At 44.2% G+C, this 9,435-nt stretch overlaps 1 non-coding gene across 1 annotated transcript; it reads right to left on the bottom strand.

The window, feature by feature from the left end:
* Positions 1-6,487: 6,487 nt before the first annotated feature.
* Positions 6,488-6,593, bottom strand: LOC123459023. The gene has a single exon (XR_006635953.1). It is a non-coding gene; the product is annotated as a U6 spliceosomal RNA (small nuclear RNA).
* Between the last annotated feature and the right edge of the window lie 2,842 nt (positions 6,594-9,435).

The following is a 9,435-nucleotide window of genomic DNA, read 5'->3' on the forward strand; positions in this document are numbered from 1 at the left end:
TGATTTGACTTTATTTTATTTTAAGTGTTTTTAAATTTATGTGCATGAGAAAGAGGGGGAGGAAGGGGGAGAGAGGGAGAAAGAGAGAGAGAGAAAGAGAGAGAGAGAAAGAGAGAGAGAGAAAGAGAGAGAGAGAGAGAGAGAGAGAGAGAGAGAGAGAGAGAGAGAGAGAGAGAGAAAGCATGCCAGGATTTTCTACCTCTGCAAATTCCAGATGCATGCATCACTTGGTGCATCTGGCTTTCCATGGTACTGGGGAATCAATCCCCTTGAAGAAAGTGCCTTTAGCCACTGGGGAATCTCTCCAGCTCAATTTTATTTTATTATTTTAAAATACTTTTATTTATTTGCAAGCAGAGAGAGTATGGGCACACCAGGGCCTCTTTATGCTACAAATGAATTCCAGATGTATGCACCACTTTGTGCAGTGGGCTTTAGATGGGTACTGGGGAATTGAACCTGGAATGGCAGACTTTGAAAGCAGGCACCATTAACCACTGAGTCATCACCCCAGCCCATATTATACAGTTTTAACTAGAAGTACATCAACATAATTAAGGTTTCTCTTCAAAGACCAACTCTGTCTTTATAGTCTTCTCCCTTTTCCCCTTAAAAAAATGTCCTGAGGTATATCTATATTATTGCCTTGCTTACAAAGAGGAACTAACATAAGAGCCACTATATATAAAATTAGAATAAAGAATTACAATCCAAAGAGATTTTCATTATTCTCCACTTAACTCTTCATCCAATCACAAAGAAGTTCCATTATAATTTCCTTACATTTCCCTCCATTTCTTGTTTTCCCCCCACAAACCAACATCTTCAAGACTTTGCAAAGTCTCTGAGGAAAGAAAATGTATTTTTATGTTTACAAGATATTCTAAAAATGGCAAAAGGAAAGAACAAAAAAAAATAAATAAACGGCTAGGTGAATGATCTAGGATTGCAATTCCCTGAAGAATTCCTCATAGAGTTTATGTATGTGTCCACCAAGGGAGTCACTTTACAGTTATTGAACACTTAAACTACACCTGGAGTTAAGATGTTTTGTAAACATAAGGCATCATTTGAAAGCTTGGTGTGGACAGCAAAATGTAAAATCCCTCATTCATACATATATTATTACTGTACATGTTAGAATTCATATGCATACACTGGATTAAAGGAAATATTTCAATTGATTCCTGCTGTTCCTTCTTTTTTATACACTTTTCAATTTTTTATTTTTATTTATTTGAGAGAGAGAGATTGAGAGAGGGGAAGGGGAGCAAATAGAGGGAGTGGTCATGCCAGGGCCTCCAGCTGCTGAAAATGAACTCTAGATGCATGTACCACCTTGTGCATCTGGCTTATGTGGGTCCTAGGGAATTGAATCTGAGTACTTTGGCTTTGCAGACAAGTGCCCTAACTACTAAGCCATCTCTCCCTTCCTGTTTCTTCTTAAAGACTTTATACAGGTTAACCTTATATTTCCACTGATCAGCACAGGTGTAAGCAAGATATAAAGTTCATCCTGAGATGGGTAAACCTCAATGCAAAACAAATAACACAAGAAATCAAAGCAAGGTATCTCCACCTAGAATGCATCATTTCATAGTGTAAGCCTCCTCAAGGTCCTCAGGCTGTTTCTACAGCAGCCTGAGATGTGTAGGCCCAGTGGAGGCCTGGTGTCATGTGTCTGAGCTCTGAAGTAGGGCTCGGCTTGGGAGATACTGACAACTACTTCGGTAGCCCCCACTGCCCATCCCACAGGGGAGCCCATAAATGTCCTCTGTCAGTGCGTCCGGAAGCTTCTGCACAAAGTAGCCACATAGCCTGATCAGTTCTGTCGTGGCCTTCTTTGAGGTTCAGTGTGTTCCAGGTCCTCTGGGGGTTGGGGGGTGGACACCAAAGCCGGGCTGTCTGCTCCTGACTCTTGGTCTACACAGCAGCAATAACCAGTGGCTCAGGAGGCCCGGGCCATTTTTCCAGTGTGAAATCTGATTTGACTTTCTTATTGTTTCTTGTAATTCATTTCTGCATTTGGTCACGACTTCACTGTTTATTCCACTGATCATTGAGTTCATTTTTTTTGTTGATATTCATTTTATTCAGCTGTCTATTGAATTCTTTTTGGTGTTTCTCTTCAATTTCACCCAGCCATTTGTTTATGGCCCCATTTTTTTTTTTTTTTTGTTTAATATGTTTCTTGTGACTTTCATTTTGGAATTCTATGTCTGGAGTTTCATCTAAATAGTTTCACTGGAGGCTTACACTATGAAATGATACATTCCTGGTGGAGATACCTTGCCTTGATTTCTTGTGTTATTTGTTTTGCATTGAGGTTTACCCATGTAAGGATGAACTTTATATCTTGATAAGAATATAGCAATAGCAGCTTTTTATGGAGCCTATGTTGAATGGTCTGCTCAGCCTTGATACAGGTGCTTGTGGGATGGCAGTCTTCCTGCAGGGTTAAGCTGGCTACACTTGAATCTGAGCAGGATCCTTCTTGTGCATCCAGTCTTGTCTGGACTGTGCCCTGGAAGGTTTGGCCTATGCAGTGCCCAGACTGTGCTGTGTGAGCAGCTAGGGCATCTCTATGTGGGGAGACTCAGGTAGACAGTCCAGGCTAGAGAATGAGGGTCTCTACATGCACGGTGGGGAAGGGAGACAGAACTTACCTGGGCCCTGGTTGCCCTATCCTATTGAGCACCCAGATCTTTGGAGTGCAGTATGTTCCAGACTCTGTACTGAAGGCATTGGCAGATGCTCAGGGGTACAGGATAGTGTGCCCGATCCCCAGTCCCAGCAAGTGTAGCCAAAGCTGTACCCACGTGAAGTCATGTTCACTTGAGCCCTGGTCACCCTACCATACTAAGTATGGGGGTTCTGGAGTTCCTACTAATGGTGAAAGGGTGATAAAGGCTCAAGGGCATAGGGCTGAAGGGAGCTATGTGCTTAGTGCTTAGTGTTGCTGATCCCTAGCTCCAGCAAGTGGGGACTGGGATTGTGTCCATGTGGTGATGTGTGGGGGAGAAGTTCATGGGAGCTCTGATCACTATACCTTACTGAGTATCGAGGGCTCCTGAGTCTATACTTATGGTAGCGGGGTGGTAGAGGATGGCAGCTGTATGTGTGTGTGTGTGTGTGTGTGTGTGTGTGTGTGTTATACGTATACATATACATATACATATGCATATACATACATATATATATATATATATATATATATATATATATATATATATATATATACACACACATATATACAGTCTCACTCTGTAGCCCAGGCCTGACTAGAACTCACAGCAATCCTCTGCCTCAGACTTCTGAATGTTGGGGTTACAAATATGAGCACCTACTTTTGATAATAGTAATTTCTTTTTGTACTGTTATTTTACAGGTTCAATATGCCGTTATAGGTGTTGGATTATGTTTTATTTATTATTGAGATTCTTACTTAGGAAATATGTGGATTCAAGTTTTTCATCTAAGTGAGAAAATTCTCAGATATTATATCTTTTCTTATTGATGCTACTCCAAGTAGACATATGTTGTACCATGTCATTTATTCTCCATATTTTTTTGAGGCAAGCCCAAGAGACTGGCCTTTTCTTATGAGAGAGAATGAGAGCAAGAAGGAGCAAGCAAGAGAGAGATGGAGGGAAGGTGGTGGAGGGGGAGAGAGAGAGAGAATTGGCTCACCAGGGCCTCCAGCCACTATAATTGAACTCCAGGCACATGTGCCACCTTGTGTGCATTAGTGACCTTGTGTGCTTGTGCCACCTTGTGTGTCTGGCTTATGTGGGATCTGAAGAGTTGAACATGGGTCCTTAGGCTTCACAGGCAAGTGCCTTAACTGCTAAGCAATCTCTCTAGCCCTCCATATTTCTTAACTTGCTCCATATTTTATATTTCATTGTTTTACTGAACTATATTCTGATATATTTTTTAAATCTATCTGGGATAATCTGCTGTTTAGACTACAATTCACCTATTTATTTCCATTTTGGTGTTCCTGTGTATGTAAGGATGCACATATGTATGGGTGCACATGGTGACAGAGAACAGATCACCTCAGGTATTTTCCTTAGGAACATCATCTACATTTTTGGATACAGAGTCTCTCATTTGCCTGGAGCTCACCAATTTGGCTATACTACCTAAGTAGCTAGCAAGCTCCAATGATCCTCCTGTCTCTCACAAGAGAAGTGTAGGGTATATGTCTAGGATTCATATAGCAGCTTTACTTGAAGGTTTTTGAGAAATCTCCATACAGATTTTCAGTGGTTACACCAGTTTGCAATTCCATCAACAGTGAATAAGGGTTCCTCTTTCCTGACACACTCACCAGCATTTGTTTTCTTTTTTTTTTTTGAAAAAACTTTTTATTGACAATTCAATAAATATAAACATAATCATAATCATAATTCCCTTCTACCACCCTCTCTTCTCCCCTTCCCAAATGCTCCCTCCACTGAATCCTTTCTTCTTTCCAACTAATATCTTTTCTATCTGTCATCACTACCCTCCTATTATGCAGATCTTGTGTAGGTGGCATTAACCACTGTAAGGTTATGAATATTGAGGTTATGAATATTTGTATCTGGAAGGCAGTATTGTAAACACTTCACTTCTTTTGTCTCTTACATTCTTTCCACAACCTCTTCTGCATTGTTCCCTGAGTGTTGGAAGGTATGCTAGAGATGTCTCATTTAGTGCTCAACACTCCACTATCATTTCTTAGCACTTTGATGAGTTTTGAATCTCCCCTAGTGGTCACCACTATCTAACAAGACACGCTTCTCTAATCAAAAGTGAGAATAACATTAATGTACAGGCATAAACATCAATGTTTAGAGGGCAGTTTGGTGAGCATAATATATCTATTTAGCCAGACTACAGTAGTAGTTTTCCCCCTGGCTTATGACTTCCCCCTCCATAGGCTTTACCAGGTTTTTACTACCAGACATGAATTCCCTCCTGTAGAGCAGACCTAAAGTCCAATCAGAGAGCAGTTAGTTTCCCCCATAACAGACATGCCACCATTATACAAGTTGACACATTTTTGTATTGCTGGCTAAAACATTAATGAATTTTCTCTTCCCAAAGGATTAGTGCTACATCGCTCTTCCAGTATCCTGACAGCTAGTTAATAGAGAGGAAGCTACCACCTCATCTCCAGCTTGATTTCTCAGTAAGCTGAAGTCAAAGCATGTGTAGTCTTCAGCAACAGGGTCCTCCATCTTGTTCTGATGGGCAGCCATGACCCTTGGCAATAGCCTGTAATGTTTTAGTGGCATGAGGGACCTACCTGACTAATAACTGCTGGAAGGTATCTCACTCCTGGCATTGAAATTTTTGTAATAACAATCTATCTGGGCACAACATTACTCACCTCCACAAGATACTTCTGCTCAAACTCTCTTTTTTAAACATATATATTACAAGCTAGTGAAAAGGTGGGCTTCCATATGGCTAACTCATCACATCTTAAATTTTGATTAGCCAACCTCCCACCTTCCCCTCTCCTCCACCCCCTCTCCTTAGACCATTTTCCCCTCGGCCATTGCTAATCAAGTCCTCCTCATCTCTTTGGGGCTATGCTTCTTGGTGGACCCAGATGAAAACATAGCTCTATCTTCCACAGGAAGAGTGTGGAGAAAAAGAGATTGAACAGACTCATTTTGTTAAGGGCCTGTAGTATCACTCGGTCTCAAGCTTAGGACATAAAGTACAGGGAGTACCTGTGAGGATTTCAGAGGAAGGGGGAGGGAGAGAGCTGTAGTTTTGGAAGATGATCACAGCAAAGGTGTGAAGGGTGGAGTTTTGAAAAGTCACGGCAATGACCTAATTGACATTCAGTGTAGCTCATACTGTACAGGAAGAGTGGTGAAGAGGCACGCGGCAGTTCCTATGGAAGGGAACATACAATTCTGCTGTGATTTTTTTTTTTAAGGTTGGAATTCAGTTCTTTATATAAAGTCCCTTGTAAAAACAAAAAAGGAGTAGAAACAAAATAAAAAAGGAAAGGCAGGGCCAAATTAAAAAAGGAAAAGAAAGGAATAGGAGACTATCACTCATTGTTTCTCCTTGGATTTCTCTTCAGCCTCGCCCCCATCCTCCTCCACAGCAAGAGCTTCCAGCTTTTCAGCCACATTTTCAGCGTTGTCATTTTTGCCAGGTCCTTTTTTTTTTTCTCTCTCTCTCCTATTTCTTTGCTGCATTATTCAAACTTTGTTTTGAGTTTCTGTGCATTCTCAACACGTAGGAAGGGGATGGCGAGCAGCTCGGGCTTAGGGCACGCATCAGCAAAGTCAGCGTGGGTGCTCTGGACCCAGGCACGGTCACTGCCAGCATTCAGTTTCAGGTCCATCATTGGTGTGATATAGTGGTTGGCGCATATCTCCAAGTTCTTGTCCCTCCTCATGAGAAGGCGGACAATCCCTTTCTCCTTATGTTTCAGAAGCTTGATGTCACCAGTGCCTCGCTCCTTCCATTCTTAAATATGGAACGCTTCATAAATTTGCGTGTCATCCTTGTGCAGGGGCCATGCTAATCTCTGTATCACTCCAATTTTAGCATATGTGCTGCTGAAATTTTATCTCAACTTTATGAAAAAGCAACCCTTACATAAGCTTGTTAGAAATAACTCTCAATGCATAGTGTAAGCAGGAAAAAAAATCACTTCAGGTTCCATCCACCATTATTTCCAGGCATAGCTTCCCCCACAAAGTATAGCAGAGAAGCATTACACAGGGGCTAGAGAGATAATTCAGTGAATAAAATGCTTGCCTAGCAAGCATTATGACTTGAACTCAATCCCCAGCACCGGGTGTGGTGACAAACACCTGCAATCACAGCACTGGGGAGGTAGAGACAGGATAATCCCTAGAGCTCGCTGGCTAGCCAGTGTAGACTAACTGGTGGACTCTAGGCCATTGAGGCACCTTGTCTCAAAGAGGTGGATGGCCTTCCTAAGGATAATACCCAAGATTGTCCTCTGGCCTACACACATGCACACACGTAACTACACACATGTGTGCCCCCCTACACACACACAGAAGAAAGAAAATGACCAGACAATAGGCTAAGCCTGTTTTTTTCAAGTCGTTTTCTTTCCAAAGAGCAATATGGGATTGCAAGGATCAGGCCACTTCTGTGTAGCTCTCTGTATCCAGTCTTTGGGGAAACTGTTCAGAAAAACTCTTCCCCAAAGGCTCCTTATATTTTGTGAACCTCAGATGACTGTAATATGCTAAGAGGAATTATCATCAAAGGAGTTAGTTCAGGTCTTGAGGGCAGTACATGAGTTCTGTGTTTTAAATTTAAAATTAGAAGCAAGCACGAGGAGCCAAGAACTGTATAAATGACCTGACATAGGCAGGAAGCTGAGATAGGCATTATGTTGGCCAAATCTGCTAGCCCTGACTTCCAAGGCAGCTGTTCTCTTTATATCACACCCAGGAAGAATGGTGTCCTGGAGAACAGAAGGGTCTAGGGCCCTCAAAAGGCTTTTGGCAATGAAAAATGCCAGTCCTGCCATGCCCTGAACTGACATGTCAGACTTGTAGACTTCCGGTCCAGTGGGCTCTCAAGGTTCTTGCAATGAGTTGCCATCGGGTGCCTGGAGGGTGAGTTGGCAATTTACCTCCTCCAGGGCCACTTTGAAGAGAGGCATTAGCAGCTTCCTATGTGAACAAACAGGAAGCCTACTAAAATGCTCATTGTCTTTCTGGTCTGTGCTGAAAGGACTGTGAAAAGACCAAGTCCATGGAGCTCTTGCCAAGTTAAGGAACTTGGGCACACGCAGCTGCTGGTGCCACCTGTGTCTGTCTGAGTCCAGCTACAGGGATTTCCTCTTCACGGTGATGCTGCTTGGGGGAGATGGGTCCTGGACATCAAGAGCAGGCATTGAATGAGAGAGAGAGGCTGTGTTACAGTGTACCATTCACATCTGCTGGGAGCACATGGCCCTTTCCTCTCCTTGCCCTCTGTCTGCAAGAAGCAAGAACTGGTTTCTGCCCTTGCCCCACCTCTGAAATGTTCTGCCTGGGAATTAGATGCAGAAAGAAACACCTGCCTCCCACTGCTGTACCACACACACAATGCCACACTGCGACTGGCAGGGCACAGAAAAGAGGCCCAGGAAAGAAAAAGAAGTGAGGCCCTGCTTGTGGACTCTCTGTGTGCTTTCCCTCTCCTCTTTCCTCCCTCTCCTTTTCCCTTCCCTAGTCTCTTCCCTATTCTATTTTCTTTTCTCTTTAATTCCCTCCTCTTTTCCCTTCCCCTCCTTTTCCTCCTTGCCCTTTTCTTTCTTCCCCTTTTCTTTTCTCCCTCCTCTACACTCTCTCACACTACCCCAGGCCTCAGAAGTTTCCAGGCGGCTCACGGTTCATCAACACCCAGTGAGAGGCAGTCTGTCCTTGGGCCACAGCAGCTGTAGGTGTTTGTGTGCTCCCTGTTGTCTGGTGGTGGTGAGTGAGCCAACCGAAAGACTGGGGTGGTAATCAGGAGTACGGAGCTGAGAAGATGGTCTCCCCGCCACACCTGTGCATGCTGCCTTGTCTATAGGGAAAGAGGCTGGCTGGTAACTGGAAGAAACCTGGTAAACCAGCCTTTTTTTTTTAAACATTGTTTTTATTTATTTATTTGAGAGAGACAGAGAGAAAGAGGGAGAGAGAGAGAGGGAATGAGAATGGGTGTGCCAGGGCCTTCAACCACTGCAAACTCCAGACACGAGGCCCCCCCCTCTTGTGCATCTGGCTTATATAGGTCCCGAAGAATCAAACCTGGGGCCTTTGGCTTTGCAGGCAAGGGCCTTAACCGCTAAGCCATCTCTCCAGCCCTAAACCAGCCTTTTTATACCTAGTTGTGAGGCTCCGGGACATTGTGGGAAGCACGTTTGCGGGACAGGGCTTCCCCACAGTTGCAGTGAAGTTCAGACTGTGCACTTGTCCTGTGCCCGCTCCGCTCCCCAGGCCTGAAACAGCCAGTTCCCTGCAGTGCAGCTTCTGCAGCCTTCCCCTGGCCTTGCTGCTGAGCACTGGTGGCGGGCTGCCAGCACTCCTGCCCTCCTGGCCAGCAGGCCGGCCTTGGAGCTGCTCTCGCGGGCCGCTGTAGACAGAAGGGCTCTGTAAGTGCGGTCCCCAGTGGGCAGCTGCGTGTTTTTCTATAGAGGAAAGTCATCATTAGAGGGCCTGAGGATGAGGGGTGGCACCTTGAGCTGTTTTCTTTCTGACTGCCTCTCTTTACTTCTCCACTCCGAAGGAGTGCGGCTGCGAAGGGTGCCTGCGATTCCCTTGTCCCGGTGAGGCAGCTTGACAGGTCCATAAATCACACGGAGATGCGGCTAATAGGCTGTAGCCCAGACTGTACCAGACCACCCAGGCGCAGCTCTGTGGCCCTCAGGCCGGCGCACAGATACAGTAATGCAAATCGCTTACCCTT

The sequence above is a fragment of the Jaculus jaculus genome, chromosome 2, assembly GCF_020740685.1.
Source record: "Jaculus jaculus isolate mJacJac1 chromosome 2, mJacJac1.mat.Y.cur, whole genome shotgun sequence".
Taxonomy (NCBI): Eukaryota; Metazoa; Chordata; class Mammalia; order Rodentia; family Dipodidae; genus Jaculus; species Jaculus jaculus.